The sequence below is a fragment of the Passer domesticus genome, chromosome Z, assembly GCF_036417665.1.
Source record: "Passer domesticus isolate bPasDom1 chromosome Z, bPasDom1.hap1, whole genome shotgun sequence".
Classification (NCBI taxonomy): domain Eukaryota; kingdom Metazoa; phylum Chordata; class Aves; order Passeriformes; family Passeridae; genus Passer; species Passer domesticus.
This window is the reverse complement of record NC_087512.1, coordinates 862458-882400: the sequence shown is the minus strand read 5'-3', so window position 1 is coordinate 882400 and position 19943 is coordinate 862458. Positions and strand designations below refer to the sequence as shown.

The 19943-nt window shown below is 59.4% G+C and overlaps 1 protein-coding gene across 1 annotated transcript in view; it reads left to right on the top strand.

Annotated features, from left to right (window-relative positions):
• The first annotated feature begins 585 nt into the window (after positions 1-585).
• MAPK4 (mitogen-activated protein kinase 4) overlaps positions 586-19943 on the top strand; it is a 58276-nt gene continuing 38918 nt past the window's right edge. The window contains exon 1 of the mRNA XM_064403755.1: positions 586-708. The gene's annotated coding sequence lies outside the window, so the exon portion shown is untranslated. The remainder of the gene's footprint in view (positions 709-19943) is intronic.

Here is a 19943-nt window from a genome sequence, read left to right as displayed (position 1 = left end):
GCTCCTGCCGGGAATGGCGAGGGATGGCCGGGCTCACCGGGCTCCTGCCGGGAATGGCGAGGGATGGCCGGGCTCACCGCGCTCCTCCCGGGAATGGTGAGGGATGGCCGGGCTCACCGCGCTCCTCCCGGGAATGGCGAGGGGGACCGGACCTCTCCGTGCCTCCCCCGCCCCGGGAATACCGAGGGGCGTCCCGACCCCTGGGGGCAGCTTTTCCCGGGAATGCCGAGGGGGGTCGGGACCCCTGGGGCGGCTTTTTCCGGGAATGGCGAGGGGGGAGCAGGGGGTCCCGACCCCTGGGGCGGTTTTTCCCGGGAATGCCGAGGGGTGACAGGACGGAGCCCTCGGTGGCTCCTCCCGGAGGATGGCGAGAGGGGCTCGCACCCCTCCGTGCGGCTTTCCCTGAGACTGGCGAGGCGTGACCGGACCCCCGGGAACGGGCAGGGGGGACGCGATGCCAGGGGCGGCTTTTCCCGGGGGCGGCGAGCGAGGAGGGGACCCCGGATGGCGCGGGGGGCTCGGACCCCTTCGGGCGCCTTCCGGCGGGCACGGCAGGGATGCCCGGAGCCCCGGCGGTGCCTGCCGGTGCCGGGGGGCTGGCGGCGGCCCCGCCCCCCGCAGGTGCCGGCGGGGCCCGGGGGTGACGTCAGGCGGGGCGGGCGCGGTGCCGGTGCCGGCCGGGCCATGGCGGAGCGGAGCGCGGCCCCGGTGAGTGCGGCGGCCGCGGCGCTGCCCGAGCCCCCCGGGCGCTGCCGCCGAGCCGGGCGGGCGGGGGGCGCCGGGCGGGGGCGGGGGGCGCGGCCGAGCCCCGGGCGGCGCCGGCGGCGGCGGCGGCGGCAGCGACCCCGCGTCCTTGCCGTGCCCTGGAGCCGCTGCCCGGAGCGGAGCGGGGCGGCTCGCAGCCGGGCGAGCGGCGGACCCGGGCGAGCGGGGGCAGCGGCCGCGGTTCCGCACGGGCTCGGCGCGTCTTTGTGTGCCCGGGGGGCTCCTTCGGGCGTGTGTGTGTGTGTGCGCCCTGTCTGTCTGTCTGTCCAGGCAGTGTGTGCCTGTATGTGCCCTCTCTGTCTGTCCGGGCTGTGTGTGCCCTGTCTGTCTGTCTGTCCGTGCCCGAGTGTCTGTGTGTGCCCTGGCTGTCTGTCTGTCTGTCCAGGCAGTGTGTGCCTGTATGTGCCCTGTCTGTCTGTCCGGGCTGTGTGTGCCCTGTCTGTCTGTCTGTCTGTCCGTGCCCGAGTGTCCGTGTGTGCCCTGTCTGTCTGTCCGTGCCCGAGTGTCCGTGTGTGCCCTGTCTGTCTGCCTGTCCGTGCCCGAGTGTCTCTGTCTGTCTGTCTGTCCATGCCCGAGTGTCTGTGTGTGCCCTCTCTGTCTGTCTGTCCGTGCCCGAGTGTCCGTGTGTGCCTTGTCTGTCTGTCTGTCTGGGCAGTGTGTGTCTGTGTGTGCCCTGTCTGTCTGTGCCCGAGTGTCTGTGTGTGCCCTGGCTGTCTGTCCGGGCGGTGTGTGTCTGTCCGTGCCCCGTTTGCCCTCGTGGTCCCTCGGTGCCGTGTGTGCCCATGGTCCCCGTGGCTCTGTACCCGCCCTGCGAGCCCGATCGTGCCCCGGGGTGTCTGCAAGAGCTGCACCCATCTCTATCCAGAGCTGCCGTGATGGGCTGGACCCGCCCTGTGCACCCACACGTCCCCTGGAAGGGGGTCCCTGTGCCCCACTCGTGCCCCATGGCTGTCCCTGTGTGTCCCTCAGGTGCCCCGTGGCTGTGCAGGTGCTGTGTGTGTCCCACAGGTGCCATCTGTGTCCCTCCGTGCAGACTCGTGGGTTCACTCAGGAAACCCAGAGCCTGGCAGATCCCTGGAGCTCTTCTCTGTGCCCAGAGAGAGAAAATTCTTTATTTCCTCTCCCCTGAGCCAGACCCTCGGGGGCAGTGGCAGGAGGTGACAGTCTGGGCTTCAATGGCATCGGACATGCCTGGCATGTGGGGAAGGTGGTTTGGCTGGGCAGATCCATCCCGGGCTGCTGTGGTGTGAGGACCAGGAAGGGGGAGGCAGACCTGACCCTGGCGTGGCAGTGGCTCTGCTGGGCTGGCATGGCAGAGGCAGTGGCTCTGCTGGGCTGGCATGGCAGAGGCAGTGGCTCTGCTGGGCTGCCCTGCACCCCGAGGTCCCCAGAGGGTCCCCAGGCTGCGGTGTGCGCCCAGAGCTCAGCTTTGCAGGGTGTCAGGGGAGTTGGGGTGCCTGTGCCTGCCCGGGCACACGGAGGCCCCAGGAGGGGTGTGCAGTGTCCAGGGTTTCTCTTGTCCTGGGCAGTGGACACACAGAGCTTGGCTGCTGCCCAGGAGGGGGTCTCAGTGTCAGCTCTGTGTTGCTGGCTCCTCGCAGTTAATCAGACACGACTAATCCTGTCTGGCGCTGGGAACTTCCCAGCAAACCAGAGTGCTTTTCCCTCTCCCGGTGTGAGCAGGATCCCAGCCTCCTGCAGAACGAGGCCTGGGGACAGGGACGTCTTTTTGGGCCCCTTGGATGTGGCTGGGGTGGCAGCTCAGACCTGCAGTGCACTGACCTTGCCGAGGCTGGACAGGTGGAAGGTGACAAGCCCCGTGGAGGTTTGTGGGTGAAGGATTGCAGGGAAGGTAAGGGATATTGCAGGAATGAGGGCCAGAGCTGGACTTGTGAGGATAAACCTCACAGCCAGCAGGTGAGCATCAGCATTCCCCATCCCTACAAAAGAGGAGGGGGCGAAGGGACATGATAATCCCTGTTCCACTGATGCCCTTGTGCTTGGGAGAGCCATCAGTGGGAGAGCCATCCCTGGCCTTGGAGCCAAAGCAGAGCAGAGTCAGACTCACTTATATGGGATGTGAGCCAGGGGTGGGTTTATCACTTCAGGGTTAATGGTTGGTGATCTTGGAGGGCTTCCCCAACCTAAACAAGTCTGTGCTTCATGGCAGTCCTTTCCCTCCTGCACCAGTGCACAGCCCGTTAGCAGGGACTGAAAAAACCTGAAAAACCCCAGTCAAATGATGCGTGTTTGGAAAGAACGGCATTGGTCTGGGAACATCTCGGCCAGCCTCGAGTCCTCCACGCAGAAGGTCGTGTTTGTCTCTTCTGCGCGCCCAGGACAGAGTGGTGAAGGAGCCGGGTTAGCTCCTCGCCCTGCTCCTGCCCCCTGGGTGCTGGGCTGCCAGGAAAAAGCTGGAATTACCCCTCAGATTTGCAGCCTGTGTGAGCCAGCTCGGTGGCAGCTGGAGCTGCCTTAGGGGATGCTGTTTGTTCCCCCTCCCTCAGAGCCCTAAAAGGGTCTGTTCCGAGCTGCCCCCCACCAAACAGGGGGGACAGGCACCTCCAAGTGAGGCTTGTTTCCCTCTTGGGAAAGCCTCATTTGCAGGCCAGGCAAACGCCTCTCAGGGTTGCTGGTTCTGATTTGGATAGCTGAGCTTGAGAGGTCTAAATTTAAGCGAGTGCTTGCAAACCTTGGTTTTCAGGCTTTCCGCCTTGATCTTTCCTTTTTTTAGCATGACCCTGCTGTTCTCCTACCACTCAGGACTCTTCCCAAGCACAGAAAATGCTTCTGAAACTTTCCACCCCCCCTCCAGGTGGGAGGTGTTGCAGAAATGCAACTGCAGGGAAGCGCTTGCAGCTCATCCCCCTTGCCGGCGCAAAGCCCGGGTTAAACAGGCAGCAATTTTTTATTTTTTTTTAATTTTGTGTTAATGGCTCTGAGCAATGGCGAGCCCCCCCCCTCCACCCCCTCCCTCCCTACCGTGTGCCAACATTTAATTGCTCTCACTCTGGAGAGATGCTATCTCATTTCAAGGTTGGACTTATCTAGTTTTGACTTGCGGACGGGGGGAGGATGTGGCCGTGTCCTTGCCGCGGAGGTCACTCCCCGCTCCGTGCCCGCAGTGCCGGGGTCACCTCCAGTGCTGTCCCCCCTCACCGCTGCTCCCCGCCTGCTTTTTGGGGCACCCTCGGGACGTGGCCGTGCTGCCCAGGGGCCCGTCTGGGCGCAGCCAGGGTGTGAGCTGGCTTTTTTGGCGTTTTTGACTCCCTACGGACGTGCTCCCGCTGCCCCCCCAGGGCCCCCCGCTCCCGCTTTGCGCTGATGCCTCAGGCGGGAGGTGCTCCGTGCTCATCCCAAACCTCCCCTGGCCCTGGCAGAGTCTCTGCCCCGGCCCCGAGCATCTCCCTGCGCCACAAACTGTGGCCTCTTCGGGGCGATTTGGGCCACCGACCGACCCTCCGTGAGCAGCCGCGGCTGTTCGTGTCCGAGATTTGGTGTAATCCAGGGAAGGAGTCAGGGATGGGGCCGGGCAGTGCCCGAGGAAGGTGCTCGGGTGCTGTTTCTGCACGGGCACAGCCGCACCTGTTGGCTACACCTGCCTGAGATCCACCCTCTGTGCTCTGGGGGAATGTGGGCAAACGCTGTGTCGAGGCTGCAATAACGTCTTTGGATAGACAATAAGTCTCCTAAATAGATCTAATTCCAGGAAACTCAGCTGGCTGGTTGGAATTGTATTTTTAGTCTCCAGCTCGTGTATTTACCTGAAATTTCAGTCCTGCTGCTCTAGCTGGAGCTGACCCGGGGTTGCCTGCTGCTCCTGCCTTTTACCCAAATACTCAAAGTTCCCGAGTTCCACCGGCTGGTCTGGAAATGCTTTATTTTGGCAGATGTCTGGCAGTACTGACATTTCTGTCGCCAAGGGGCCTTAAGGGGTGATTAAGGGGCTTTGGAGCAGGTTGCACAGGGGGTGGGTGGGACAAGCCCTGCTTTGGCACGCTGGGGTGCACAGGGCGGTTGGTCTGAGGGCTCCCCTCATCCTCTTTGGCAGCTGTGTCATCAGTTTTACTGATGGTACCTAACAGTGAATCTGGCAGATTTCTAATTCTCCATTCCTGGCATGCTTTAAAAGTGCCTTATTTTTCAATTAATTCTGTTAGCTGTACAGATTTAATGGATTCCTTTAGAGGTCCCCATCAGTCACCAGCACTGGGCATTTCTTTTCCAGCGCCGTTTCCCTCTCCTTTCCTGTGCCTGGAAAGATCACGTTCCCATGCATTTCCCACGTCTCATTTTTTGCCAGAATGGCTTTCTCATTATTTAAATCCCGCTGCTTTCCCAGGTTTGTGACTTTTGGGGTCTTCGGTAGAAGCTTTAAGCGGGTTCCTTGCTTTCACCGATGCCAGCGACTGCTCTGGGCTTTTTTAAAATTTGCCCTTTTAAAGTCATACGCTGCTGCCGTTATTTTGGGCTCGCCGTGCCTGTGAGCAGCAGAGAAGCAGAGAGAAACTATAACAAGAAGAAGACTTACATTAGACATGGCAGTTCAGGCAGACCTGCTGCCGCTGCACGGACGATTAGCGCTGGAACGTGACCCGCTCCCTGTGCCAGCAGCGACTCCTCATCCCAAAGATTTGTGAGCTCCCTGGGTCTGGTGGCGGTCACCCACGAGTCGCTGGCACGGTGGCATTTTTATGTGCCCCCCTGGGTGTGCGGATGTGATGGAGGGCGGCAAGATGTCCCTGGGCAGGTAGAGAGGAGTGACATCCGTGTTTGGCCGTGTGACACCGCCGAGGAGGGAAATCGCGGACGCCGCGCGGTGGAATTATTTTGGCGCTCTGAGCTCTTCGTCTGTGCCTCGGTGTCCTCCTGCTGCTCTCCCGGGCCGGGTGCAGCCGGGCTGGGCTGCGGGAGGACAGCGAGCGCTGCCCCTGACCAGCCGAGATTAAACACTGAGCTGCTTCCAGCGCCGTCCAGGCAGGATTGCCCGGCTGCAGGATTTACAGGAGCCGATTTCAGCCCGGCTGAAAGGTGCCAGGGTGACCTTGCATCGCTGCCTGTCCCCGGGGCTGGGTCAGGAGCGGGACCAGCTCCCAGATCTCCCCACTGAAAGCTCCCCCTGGAGCTGGGGGGCTGCGGGGGAATTAACGCCGCTCGCTCCTGCAGCGCTTTCCACGCGAGCCGAGCCTGTCTTTAAAAAGCAGCCGGCGTGGTTGTGCTTGGAACAGGCGGCTCGGTTTCTATATCACACACGGCGCTCGTCTCCGTGGGAAGCCGGCCAGCCCACGCCGCTGCCGCAGCCCGGAGCCGCCGGCTCTTCCCGGCCCCTCGGGGCATTCCCGGCGGGCAGGGAAGGAGCAGGGGCTGGGCACGGGGCTCTGCGGGGCGCTGGGTGTGTGCCCCCCGCTCCCCGGGCAGGGCTGTCCCCTCCCGGGACACCGGCCACCCTCACCCTGCCCCCGTGAGCCCCGAGCGTGACCTGCAGGGTGAACATCCCCCTCTGAGCCCCTGTGAGCCCCCAGCCTCACCTGCAGGTGAACACCCCCCCCTGTGAGCCCCCAGCCTCACCTGCAGGGTGAACATCCCCCTGTGAGCCCCCAGCCTCACCTGCAGGGTGAACATCCCCCTGTGAGCCCCCAGCCTCACCTGCAGGGTGAACATCCCCCTGTGAGCCCCGAGCGTGACCTGCAGGGTGAACATCCCCCTGTGAGCCCCCAGCCTCACCTGCAGGGTGAACATCCCCCTGTGAGCCCCCAGCCTCACCTGCAGGGTGAACATCCCCCTCTGAGCCCCCAGCCTCACCTGCAGGGTGAACATCCCCCTCTGAGCCCCCAGCCTGGCTCGGGTCCCTGTGGTCTCCTGGGAAGTGGTCTAGCCATGTCTCAGGGTGACGTTACAGCCCCTCTGAATCTGGGGAGCAGCAAACAGCCCTCCCCAGCTGAGTGCTGTTGGTGTCCATCTGTCCCAGCCGTCTGGATTGTTTGCACAATTTAATTCTTGGCTACACCTGGTTTTACAACAGGATTAATTTCATGGCAACTGATACACCTGCGACAATTAGCTGTGTAAACCAAGATAAAAGGCCAATCAAATTTCATGGTTTGGAGTGCAGGCTGCTTCCAGCTGGAGGCTTCCAAAGCCCTTCTGAAATCCCTCCCCAGAGGAAGCTCTGCAGGTCATCTCCAGCCCCCAGTGAGGCTTGTTCCTCTGTGAAATGAGATGGGGAATGAGCAGGGAGGCTGAGCTTTGGGAGCAAGGCTGCTGCCCTTGCCCACCTCTGGCTCTCTGATCCTGGCAGGAGCCAGGGGTGTTCCCAGCTCCAGGAATGGGGTGCTCCGGCAGCTCTGGAGGCAGGGCCAGGTTTGCAGGTTTGTAGCCAGGCTGGAAACCCCCCTGTCCAGCTCCATCGAGTGCCCTGCCCCACACTGTGGGACACGGAAAGCTCTGGACATCAGGTCTGACCATCGCAAAGCACCTTTGGCAAGAGGCAAACTAAACCCTCTGCCAGGGGCAGGGCTGGGAACGCCGGTGTGGAAATAGCTCCTGGCTAACGGTGACTTCAAGGACAGCGGGTAGGTGCTGGGCTTCTCGGCATCGGATCCATCTGGGACCGCTTCCAGTTGAAATGAGATCAAGGAGAATGGGACGAGGGAAAAGAAGAGGCAGTTATCTGTGCATTTCTGTCAGGGCTGCAGCGTGCAGCCTTGGGCTGGGTTCGGTGCTGGGCTCCTCTCCCCACTCGCCAGGGGTGCCCAGTAAGGTTGGTTTGCTCCTGGTTTTGTGGCTGTGGCTGTAATTCCCACTCTGCATAACAGGAGAGGTGCTGGGATGGGTGGGTGAGGAAGGGGCTGCACCCTCTGGGGGTCAGGGCTGTGCTTCTGGACCAGAGCCGGGCCCCTGGGCCAGGGAAATTCACCAGGTCACGGATCTGCTGGAGCTCCTCAGGCTTGAACAAGGGGAAATCCTGGTCAGAGGATGCACGGAGAGCTGGGGCTGCTCCCCTGCACAAGAGAAGGCTGCAGGGACACCTGAGAGCCCCTGCCAGGGCCTGCAGGGGCTCCAGGAGAGCTGCCCAGGCACTGGGGACAAGGCCTGCAGGGACAGCACACAGGCCATGGCTGCACTGCCACAGGGCAGGCACACATTTTGGGATGCTGGGCAGGAATTGGTGGCTGGGAGGGTGGGCAGGCCCTGGCCCAGGGTGCCCAGAGCAGCTGTGGCTGCCCCTGGATCCCTGGCAGTGCCCAAGGCCAGGGTTTGGAGCAGCCTGGGACAGTGGAAGGTGTCCCTGCCATGGCAGGGGGTGGCACTGGATGAGGTCTATTCCACCCTAAGCCATTCTGGAATTCTGTCACTGGTTTGTGTTTCTCTTACAAGCAGAGGATCTGGCCTGTGTTCAGGCACCTGTACCCAGGAGACTATTTCAGATGATTTAAGAACTGCAGTTCTTTTGCTCTCTGGGAATTCTCCTTCCTCCGTAGCTTTTTGTTTGTTTGTTTTAATTTTTTTTTGCAATATGAGCTTGCATCAAGTTGAGAAAGGCTTTATGCAGAGCTTGCCAAAGCAGGCCAGGCTTAGTTCCCTTCCACACGACCTCCAGGCTGAGCGTGGCCAAGTGCAGAAACGCCGTAAATCAGAAATAATGACTCGTTCTCAGTGAGGCAGTGAGCAGGCAAGGGCTGTCCTCGTGCTCGGGAGGGCTGGGAGCCAGGGAGCTGCTCCCGGGGGAGCCAGAAAGGGAACTCTTGGGAAGCAGGAAGGCCAGTGGGATGGAGAGGGGTCTTGTAGCTCCTGGAGTCACTGCTGGGCTGAAAGGGACGCTGCAGCTCTGGGGTTGGGTGTGTGTTCCTCTCTCCCTCAGACTGTGCCACCAAATCCTTCAGTGAGCTACATTTCAGTGCAAAATTGTCGTTCCTCCTTTTTTCCCCCAGGCTCACTCTACGGCTGATGTCACCTTTGGGTGCTTTGGCAGGAGAGTCAAGGAAATGTGAAGTTTGGTGAGATTCCTTTAGGAAAGTGAAGTTGGAGTGGTCGGTGGTGGCTGTGAAGGGACTGGGATGTGCACGGTGCCATCTCTGGGTCATCTTCTGCTTGAGCAAGGGGCAGGGAAGTCACAAAGGGCATCTTGACAGGCTTCATACTTGCCAGAAAATGCCATTTCTGATATTCCTGACTGAGGGCTTGCCTCACATTCCGAGCCTCGTTAGGCAGGGACTTGTCCCGCCTGTTTGAAAGAACACAAAACTGCTGAGGGTGAAGAGGTGGTAACATCCCTGCTCCCAAAATCCCTGCTGGACAAACGTGATCCCAAAATCCCTGCTGGCCAAACCTGCTCCCAAATCCCTGCTGGCCTCACCTGCTCCCAAAATCCCTGCTGGTCTCACCTTCTCCCAAAATCCCTGCTGGCCTCACCTGATCCCAAAATCCCTGCTGGCTGCACCTGCTCCCAAAATCTCTGCTGGTCTCACCTGCTCCCAAAATCTCTGCTGGCCTCACCTGCTCCCAAAATCCCTGCTGGCCTCACCTGCTCCCAAAATCCCTGCTGGCCTCACCTGCTCCCAAAATCTCTGCTGGCCTCACCTGCTCCCAAAATCTCTGCTGGCCTCACCTGCTCCCAAAATCTCTGCTGGCCTCACCTGCTCCCAAAATCCCTGCTGGCCTCACCTGCTCCCAAATCCCTGCTGGCCAAATGTGCTCCCAAATCCCTGCTGGCTGCACCTGCTCCCAAAATCCCTGCTGGCCAAATGTGCTCCCAAATCCCTGCTGGCCAAATGTGCTCCCAAAATCCCTGCTGGCCTCACCTTCTCCCAAAATCCCTGCTGGAAAGATGTGATCCCAAAATCCCTGCTGGCCAAATGTGCTCCCAAAAATCCCTGCTGGCCTCACCTTCTCCCAAAATCCCTGCTGGCCAAATGTGCTCCCAAATCCCTGCTGCCCAAATGTGCTCCCAAATCCCTGCTGGCCACACCTGATCCCAAAATCCCTGCTGGCCACACCTGATCCCAAAATCCCTGCTGGACAAACGTGATCCAAAAATCCCTGCTGGCCTCACCTGCTCCCAAAATCCCTGCTGGCCAAATGTGCTCCCAAATCCCTGCTGGCCTCACCTGCTCCCAAAATCCCTGCTGGCCAAATGTGCTCCCAAATCCCTGCTGGCCTCACCTGCTCCCAAAATCCCTGCTGGTCTCACCTGCTCCCAAAATCCCTGCTGGCCTCACCTGCTCCCAAAATCCCTGCTGGCCACACCTGATCCCAAAATCCCTGCTGGACAAACGTGATCCAAAAATCCCTGCTGGACAAACGTGATCCAAAAATCCCTGCTGGCCTCACCTGCTCCCAAAATCCCTGCTTTGAGTCATTCAGAGCGCCCCTCAATCTCTTCAGTTGGAGATGGGTCTAAGGCTAAAAAACCCCACATACCTCTGAATTGGAAATTAATTGCTGTCTGCCTCAAGCACAGGGTGTGTTGTGGAAGAAGAGAAGCAGCTGGGAGGAAATCCCGACTGTAATAACACTCGCAGGATCTTTTCAGGACATGGGAATGCTGTGTGTTCCTGCACATCCATGGCAGGATTAATGCCATGGCTGAGCAGACAGGGAGGAAAACACCTCAGCAAAGTTTGGGAAGCTCTTTTCTCCCTGTGGAACAGCTTGTGCTCACCTCACCTTTCCTGGTGAGGCGGAGGGGCCAGGCAGCCCTGCAGCCCCGGGGAGGCTGTGAGGTGACCCTGACACAGGACACTCCCTGCCAGGCCAGTGCCTGGCCCCCTGGAGACCCAAATCTCCCAGCGGTTTGGGCTCACAGCCTGGAATCCGAGCTCATTTCCCACTCTGACCTCCTTTATCTGAGTAAATCTCACGTGCCTGCTACTACTCAGGCAGCAAAAATAATCTTTGCCGCCGTGATGTGTGTCAGCTCTTCCTCATCCCAGCAAAGTGCTGTAAGAGCTGCAAAATGCTTCGGAAACAGGAGAATTTTTGAGCAACAGAGATTGAAAGGGGAGGGGGGAAAAGTGAGTCTCTGGGAGTTAGAAACCAAGCCCCTCAGCCAGGTTTCCTTGGCACGATTCCTTCTGCAAAATGGTCTTGCTGCTGCCCACCAGAGCCAAAGGTGAAGGAAGGGATTAAAGCTGAAACTGTTCCATCCCGATGGCTCTTTCACAGTCCTGGGCAGAGCAGAGGGGACGTTTCAGAGCAATATTTAGCTAAATAAATGCTGGGCACTGGGGGTCTGGAGCCTGAGCTTGATTGCGTTGCTCTCAGCCAGGCCGTGCCCTAAGCCTGCATTGAAACCAGCAGGTTTGGGAGCAGAGCAGACCACCCCAAACCCAGCTCCCAGCTGTGCTGTGAGCTGCTGCCCCGCTCCCTGCTCCCTTCTGGGCTCCAGCCTGGGTGGGGAGCGGGGTCACACCAGCTCAGGTGAGCCAGGCAGCGCTGGGCTCTGATCCCCTGAGGGATCTCTGGGCTCCGAGACCTCTGCCCTCCTGCCTGAGCCTTCTCTTCACCCAAAGGGAGCTGCTGGAGCGCTTCTCCTCCTCAGCTTGGGCACGAGGAGCTGCGTGTGATGTCCCACCCCGAGGGATGGGGCAGCACCCAGGAGTGCCAGGCTGAAAGGGACAACAAAAGCTGGCAGAGATTTTTGGTAGATTGCACCCTCGGCATGGGAATTGGTGTGTTAGTGCTTGGTCCTCCACACAGCAGAGGAGTTTGGATGAAGGGCTAGGATGAAAGGGAGGAGAGAGAGAAAGAGATGGATTAAAGAAGAAAAGAGAGATAGGAGAAGAGAGAGCTCACCAGTCCTGGCTCCAGTGTGGATCAGGTGGAGGGATGTCCTGGGTGCCTGGGCTTTGTGGGGCACACTGAAATCTTCCACTCCCTGGGGACAAGCTTCCCACTTCTTGTGCAAGTCAGTTCTCATTCCCAGTGGTTCCTTCAGACCTTTCTGGAAATGGGTTGGAGGCTTTGGGGTCTTGGATGGGCTCATGTTCCCCTGCAGTGCCTGGCCCTTCTCAGCCCCATCCCTGCACCTGTACCAGGCTGGGCTGTGCTTTTCTGCAGGAGCCACAGCCAGGAGGTTTGTCCCAGAAATGCTGCCCTGCCTCATGTGGCCCCTTCTCCAGCCACATCCTGGTCTTTCTCTGGTGTGTTTTTACTGACAGTCCTTGTTTGTTATTCCCAAAAACCCTTGGCTGGCTCCACACCATGCAGCTATTGGTGTTTGGGACATGCACATTAGCCCCTCACATTCTGGGATTCTGCCCTGGGCAGTGGCTGAGGAGCACAAACCACACGTGGGAGAGAACTTCCAGGGCTCTGGGGGACTCAGGAGCAGGGTTCATACCCAAAATTTTGTTCTCCTGGTTAAGGCTGCCTTGGCCTGAGGAATGTGAGCTTGAGAGCTGCCTGAGCTGTGCCTGGCAGCACCCTGGGTGTCTGTCCAGCACAGCCTGGGTGTCTGTCCAGCACAGCCTGGGTGTCTGTCCCAGCACAGCCTGGGTGTCTGTCCAGAGCAGCCTGGGTGTCTGTCCCAGCACAGCCTGGGTGTCTGTCCCAGCACAGCCTGGGTGTCTGTCCCAGCACAGCCTGGGTGTCTGTCCAGCACAGCCTGGGTGTCTGTCCCAGCACAGCCTGGGTGTCTGTCCCAGCACAGCCTGGGTGTCTGTCCCAGAGCAGCCTTGGTGTCTGTCCCAGCACAGCCTGGGTGTCTGTCCCTGACAGCCTGGGTGTCTGTCCAGCACAGCCTGGGTGTCTGTCCCTGACAGCCTGGGTGTCTGTCCCAGCACAGCCTGGGTGTCTGTCCCAGCACAGCCTGGGTGTCTGTCCCAGAGCAGCCTGGGTGTCTGTCCCAGCACAGCCTGGGTGTCTGTCCCAGCACAGCCTGGGTGTCTGTCCCAGAGCAGCCTGGGTGTCTGTCCCAGCACAGCCTGGGTGTCTGTCCAGAGCAGCCTGGGTGTCTGTCCCAGCACAGCCTGGGTGTCTGTCCAGCACAGCCTGGGTGTCTGTCCCAGCACAGCCTGGGTGTCTGTCCAGGACAGCCTGGGTGTCTGTCCCAGCACAGCCTGGGTGTCTGTCCCAGCACAGCCTGGGTGTCTGTCCAGCACAGCCTGGGTGTCTGTCCAGCACAGCCTGGGTGTCTGTCCAGCACAGCCTGGGTGTCTGTCCCAGCACAGCCTGGGTGTCTGTCCAGCACAGCCTGGGTGTCTGTCCCAGGGCAGCCTGGGTGTCTGTCCCAGCACAGCCTGGGTGTCTGTCCCAGCACAGCCTGGGTGTCTGTCCAGCACAGCCTGGGTGTCTGTCCCAGGGCAGCCTGGGTGTCTGTCCCAGCACAGCCTGGGTGTCTGTCCCAGCACAGCCTGGGTGCCTGCACAGGAGCCCGTGGTGGAGCAATCCCAGCAGACCCCACCCTTTTCTTGTTGCAGGGGATCTGGAGGACTGGCCAGATTTGCTTCCTCCCTCACCACGACCCCATTAAAATTTAAGGGTAAAAGTAGGAGTAATGAAACAGAATTTTCTGTTTAAGTCTTTTGATTCATTTTTACCTCCAGCTTTAGCTGGAGTTTGTGCAAACCGCTGGCAAGGCAATTAAAGTGACTTTTTAATGGGTTATTTTTGTCGCTTCACCATGGTGGGAGCTGAAGATCCCAGGCTGTGAGCTGCCTGGGGTAGGGGCCATCCCTTGGCTGCGCTGCTCTGATGTTTAATCCCTAATTGGGTTTTATTCACAAGCCCTGGCTGAGTCACCACGAGAGGGAGAAGGTGCAGGGTTATGCCTGGATGGAACATGGGGTGCAGAATATCCAGGCTGCAGCTCCTCAAGGCTTCCAGGCTGGATCCATCCTGGAGAGGAAGAGTAAAGGGCTTTGGAAATGAAGTGCACGGTTTGTTTTGGATGGTTGAAGGGTGTTTTGTAGGAGTAAGCTCCGAGGACAAAAAGCAATAAAAAAACAGATTGCCTGAGAGTTCCTCTTAAATCCTGAGGGCTGCTGGGAGAGAGTGAGGGTGGGTGCGAGGGTGTGGGATTTCCTGGGTGGGAATGTGATGCCTGCACAGCAGCATCCTGTTCCTCCAGGTGAACGCGTGGGACGGAGCCGCGGGTCCCACCAGGCGATGGTGCCGTGATGGCTGGGAAGTCTAATTTCAGACTTGGTTTTGGGGCCGTTTTCCTGGTTTTGGGGCCGTTTTCCTGTGAGCTCCCCTGTGTGCAGGCAGAGAGAGGGCTTGGGGCTTGTCAGCCCTGTGGGAGTGCAGGTGCTCCAGGGGGACCTGGCACAAACAGCAGCGTGTTTATCCCGGGTCAGCCCGGCCTCCTCAGCCTCCCTGGCTCAGCACAGTGAGCAAGGACCGACCAGGACTGTGCTCCCCTGCAGCCCCCGAGCCCATCCCACACGGGAGGAACGCAGGCCTGGGTCCGGCTCCATTAATTTCTTCTGCAGGTGAGACCAAGGGTGGATCTGTTTCCCTCTGCAGCGTTCATCCATTCAGCTCCTGCCCGCATTAACACACCTCTGCTGCCTTGCCATCCCCCCCTTCCCAGGTTATTTGGGGAAATGATTTCTAAAAATAGCCTCCCGGTTTTTCCGGTGTTATCCTGTGCAGCCCTGAGAACCTGCCTAGAAAGGCTGTCCAGCTCATTGATGTTTCCTTAAAATGCAGCTAATCCATGTAATCTCATTATAGTGGTAGGTGATTATACTGACAGCAAGCTCTAGCAGAGGTCCAGCAAAGCCTTTTATTCCCTGTCTGTTATGTGGGCGGCCAAAAGTCGCTGGGAGCACATTTTGGGTTTGGTCAGTGTATTTCAGGGGCAGGACTTACAATATTTTTGCTTTGATTCCCTAGGAAAAAATGTCCTGCGTTGTTTGTGACGATGCCAGGGCGTTTTTGCCCCTGTCCCTCAGCTTTGCTGGCCGCTGGCACCCCATGGCTGTGCAGCAGGGTCTCCCAAAATTACCGGGCAGCATTAAAGCAGCAGAGATGGTTTCGTACAGCAGAGCAGATGAGCTTTGCCACGTCGTGTGGGATTCCTGCTGTAGGACAGCCCCTCTCTCTAGGGAGCCAGCCCAAGGAAAAGGCGGATTTTGGAGTGCTGAGTGATGCCTCCCCGCGCTGGGAGGACCTGCCCAGCTTCACCAGGCAGGCTGGACGTGTGGCACACGGAAAGCTGGCTGAGCGAGGAGCAGCAGGGCAGTTTGGGCTGGGAAGGGGGCTCCAGCCCGCCCTGGGAGAGGCAGGTCCCAGGAGAGGCTCCGTGAGCCCCCGTGAGCTGGGTCAAGGACTGGCTGAAGCAGCCAGGTGCTGCTGTGCTTCCTGTGCCCCACTGCATCTGGACACTCTGCTGAGGGTCTTGCTGGTCCTCCCCAAGGGCTGGGCAGCCTTGGCTGGGCAGTGTGGGGTACGGGGCTGCGTGTGCTCGGTGCTGGTCGTGCTGGGTTCTGGCTGTGCTGGGTTCTGGCTGTGCTGGTTCCGGCTGTGCTGGGTTCTGGCTGTGCTGGGTCCTGGCTCTGCTGGGTTCTGGCTCTGCTGGTTCTGGCTGTGCTGGGTTCTGGCTGTGCTGGGTCCTGGCTCTGCTGGGTTCTGGCTCTGCTGGGTTCTGGCTCAGCTGGTTCTGGCTGTGCTGGGTTCTGGCTCTGCTGGGTTCTGGCTGTGCTGGGTTCTGGCTCTGCTGGGTTCTGGCTGTGCTGGGTTCTGGCTCAGCTGGTTCTGGCTGTGCTGGGTTCTGGCTCAGCTGGTTCTGGCTGTGCTGGGTTCTGGCTCTGCTGGGTTCTGGCTCTGCTGGGTTCTGGCTCAGCTGGTTCTGGCTGTGCTGGGTTCTGGCTCTGCTGGGTTCTGGCTCTGCTGGGTTCTGGCTCTGCTGGGTTCTGGCTCTGCTGGTTCTGGCTGTGCTGGGTTCTGGCTCAGCTGCTTCTGGCTCTGCTGGGTTCTGGCTCTGCTGGGTTCTGGCTCTGCTGGGTTCTGGCTCAGCTGGTTCTGGCTGTGCTGGGTTCTGGCTCAGCTGCTTCTGGCTCTGCTGGGTTCTGGCTCTGCTGGTTCTGGCTCTGCTGGTTCTGGCTGTGCTGGGTTCTGGCTCTGCTGGGTTCTGGCTCAGCTGGTTCTGGCTCTGCTGGTTCTGGCTCTGCTGGTTCTGGCTGTGCTGGGTTCTGGCTCAGCTGGTTCTGGCTCTGCTGGGTTCTGGCTCTGCTGGGTTCTGGCTCAGCTGGTTCTGGCTCTGCTCGGTGGCCCTGTCCCATCGTCATCAAATCACAGAGTACCCTGAGCTGGCAGGGACCCCCCAGGATCACCCAGCCCAGCTCCTGCCCTGCACAGCCCCCCAGCAACCCCACCCTGGGCATCCCTGGCAGGGTGTCCAGAGGCTCCTGGAGCTCTGGCAGCCTCGGGGCTGTGCCCATTCCCTGGGGAGCCTGGGCAGAGCCAGCACCTATGGCCCCCAGGGGCAGAAGCCCAGCGGGGAGGCCGGTTGTCCAGGATAGCTCAACGAGGGTCCAGGATCGCCCAGCGGGGGGTTCAGGCAGCCCAGGCAGCTATAGTGATTTGCAGCTCAGCTCTTTAGTGATTTCAGCTCTTTTAGCATGCCTGGGGCCGTCACCCTGGGTATCGCCGCAGCAGACGCAGAGAGAGAGAGCAGCGCTGTCTGGGTTCCGCAGGGTTCTTTTATTGGGGTCTCCGCGAAGGTTCCAGTGACAGCTCTCCTCTGCCGAACCGGGCAGAGCTAGGGGTTTTTATACCTTATAGGGGGATTGAAAACTGTCCAATAGTAAGGGTCAGGGGAAAAGTGACCTATGGATCTACAGAGAGATAACAGGGTCCGAAAGGCGGAAGAGAGGGGCTTCTAAACCCTTAGTCATGCTGACTTGGTATTTCCTAGCTCAGGCTTCTGTTCTCCAAGGCCTTGCAGGCCTTGTGCCTGCTACAAGCACCCTCTGGGGAAGAGCCTTTCCCTGATACCCAACCTAAACCTCCCTGGCACACTCCAGCCGTGCCCTGGGTCCTGTCCCTGTCACCCCTGGCGGAAGATCAGTGTCTGCCCCTGCTGTTCCCCTCAAGAGGAAGCTGTGACTGCAGCGAGCTCTCCCCTCACTGTCTTCCACCCAAATTGTCCAGGTGCCCTCAGCCACTCCTCACGCGGCCCCTCCAGACCCTTCCCCATCCCGTGTCCCTCCTTGGACACTCTCTGACAGCTTTAGACCCTCCTCACGTTGTGGCAGCCCCAGTGGCACCGTGTCCCTGCTGTCCCCAGCACAGGGCTGTGCCCCCGGGCTCAGGGACACTGCTGGCTCAGATCCAGCTGGCCACAGCAGGACGACCAGCTCCCTTTCCATGGCCCTGCTGCTGGGGGGCACAGCAGTGTGAGCAGCCAGGGTGGAGCCCTTTTCCCCACGGTTTGTGCAGACACATGGGGGTTTTTCCCCTCCCCATAAAGCCCGTCCTCGCTCTTTGCCCACGCTGAGCCTGCAGATCTGCCCCAGAGCGAGCTGGTGAGATTTGTCAGCGAGCAGAAGGATTAAAGGGGAGGCACAGCCCGGCTGTGCAGGCACTTCTGTGAGATCCCAGAGCAGCGTTTGGAGAGGACAGGGCTCTCTCTGCAGAGATACCTATCTCTGGGGCCCATGGAGGGTTGGAGGAGCTGCTCTGCCATGGCTCTGCCTTGCTGGCACATGCTGCACATACCTCCTTTGGGGCAAATTCCTCGCGCAGGCTTCCCAGAGACAGTAACAAAACCCTCTAGGGCTGTTTCTGTATGTTTTTCAAAAAGTTATTTTTTTAATATCCATCCTGCTTTTGCTTATCTTCGTCCAGCCCCTCCAGTGATAACACAGGCAAAGCCCTGACCGAGGCGTCCCGGGGAGGAAAGGCTCAGCTCTCTGACAAAGTGCCGGCTCAGATTGTGGATTTCTAATCTCTTTTTTTCTGGAAGAAAAGGCTGTAGGTGCCAAACCAAAAGGGCAAAGTGATTTGCCCCAATGAGGTATCATGTTTCTGCTCTGATTTATGGCGAGGGGAGAGGCTTCTGAGTCATCCGTTCCAGGAACTGCTTTATTTTGGTAACGGAGATAATTCTGCTGGTTTTAAATCAATGTGTTGTCAGTCAGCAAAAGTGCGGGATGGGAACCGCAGCTGGCACGGCTGGGGCTGACCAGGGACAGGGGCTGAGCAGGGACAGGGGCTGAACAGGGACAGGGGCTGACCAGGGACAGGGGCTGAGCAGGGACAGGGGCTGAGCAGGGACAGGGGATGAACAGGGACAGGGGCTGAACAGGGACTGGGGCTGAACAGGGACTGGGAGTGAGCAGGGACTGGGACTGACCAGGGACAGGGGCTGACCAGGGACATGGACTGACCAGGGACAGGGACTGACCAGGGACAGGGACTGACCAGGGACTGGGACTGACCAGAGACAGGGACAGGGGCTGACCAGGGGCTGGGACTGACCAGGGACAGGGGCTGACCAGGGACAGGGAGTGGGACTGACCAGGGACTGGGACTGACCAGGGACTGGGACTGACCAGAGACAGGGACAGGGACTGACCAGGGACTGGGACTGACCAGGGACTGGGACTGACCAGGGACTGGGACTGACCAGAGACAGGGGCTGACCAGAGACAGGGGCTGACCAGAGACAGGGGCTGAACAGGGACAGGGGCTGAACAGGGACTGGGGCTGACCAGGGACAGGGACTGGGACTGACCAGGGGCTGACCAGGGGCTGATCCACAGGGCCAGCCAGCTGCTGGGCCGTGCAGCTGTGTGTGGGTGGCACAGGGGGGTGTCCCCATGGCGCGGGGCCCTGCAGGGGCAGGTGGCAGGCAGCCCCATGCACACGGGCCCAGCCGTGTTTGCTCAGGCACTGTCTGGCTGAGACAGCCGAGCCCAGAGCTGTTTCACGTGCTGGTCCCACCGGGGAACGAGGCCTGTCCCCACGTTGGGCTATGCTCAGCCCCTCCACGGCTGACTGGCCAGGGCTGGCTGCCTGCTCAGGGACACATGGGTGGCTTTCCCACACTGCCTAAAGCCCCTGTGAGTGTCAGCAAGTTCTTCTTTGTTTTCTGTTCTTTCTGTGAGCTAATGAGCGTTGTCTGATTTTTCTTTCTCCTTTTATTTTTTTTTTCTCTCAGTGTATTTTGGCCTGTCCACAATTGCCCTAGCTGTTAAGGAGGAGAATTCCTGTTTCCCTGAGTCAGGTTTGGGCAGCAGAGCTGGCTCTGCAGAGCTGGGTGATGCTGCTCTGCTTGTTCACAGTGCATGGGAAAACAAAACTGTCTGCTTTACTGCTGGTCACGCCGGGATTTGGGGTTGTTTTGTGCTGTTTCCCTTTGGTTTGCCTTTCCCCCTGGCTTCTCCCACAGGCTCATGAGGGTTTCACCCTCCTGTGACAGTGCTGCTTGATGCCCTCTGGCTTGTAGCTGGCAGCACATCTGCTCACCTTGCTGATGAGTTCCTGCTGGCTCCTGGTGGCAAAGACATTTTGGAAAGCTGTGTTTTCAGGGGAACAGGAGCATGACCCCTCTGAGCAGCCTGTGTGGCTGTTGCTGGGCACAGCTGGGCTTCCAGGGGAGCGGGACACCCATGAGAGCAGATTTTGGGAGAGCAGGCTGCTCAGATCTCCTGGTGTGTGTGCCGTGAGGCTGCGAGGGAGAGATCCACCCTGACAAACCCGGGGGTGTTGGGTCGAGTGCCTGTCTCTGCCTCTGCTGTAACCAGCTCTGGCTGAGAGGGTCTGATTCTGCCGGGGGCACTCGTGCCACGGGAGACCAGCCAGAGCCTCACTCACTCACTCACTCACTCACTCACTCACTCACTCACTCACTCACTCATCACTCACTCATCACTCACTCACTCACTCACTCACTCACTCACTCACTCACTCACTCATCACTCACTCATCACTCACTCACTCACTCACTCACTCATCACTCACTCACTCACTCATCACTCACTCACTCACTCACTCACTCATCACTCACTCACTCATCACTCACTCACTCACTCACTCATCACTCCTCACTCACTCACTCACTCACTCATCACTCACTCACTCATCACTCACTCACTCACTCACTCATCACTCCTCACTCACTCACTCACTCACTCATCACTCACTCACTCACTCATCACTCACTCACTCATCACTCATCACTCACTCACTCATCACTCACTCACTCACTCACTCACTCACTCATCACT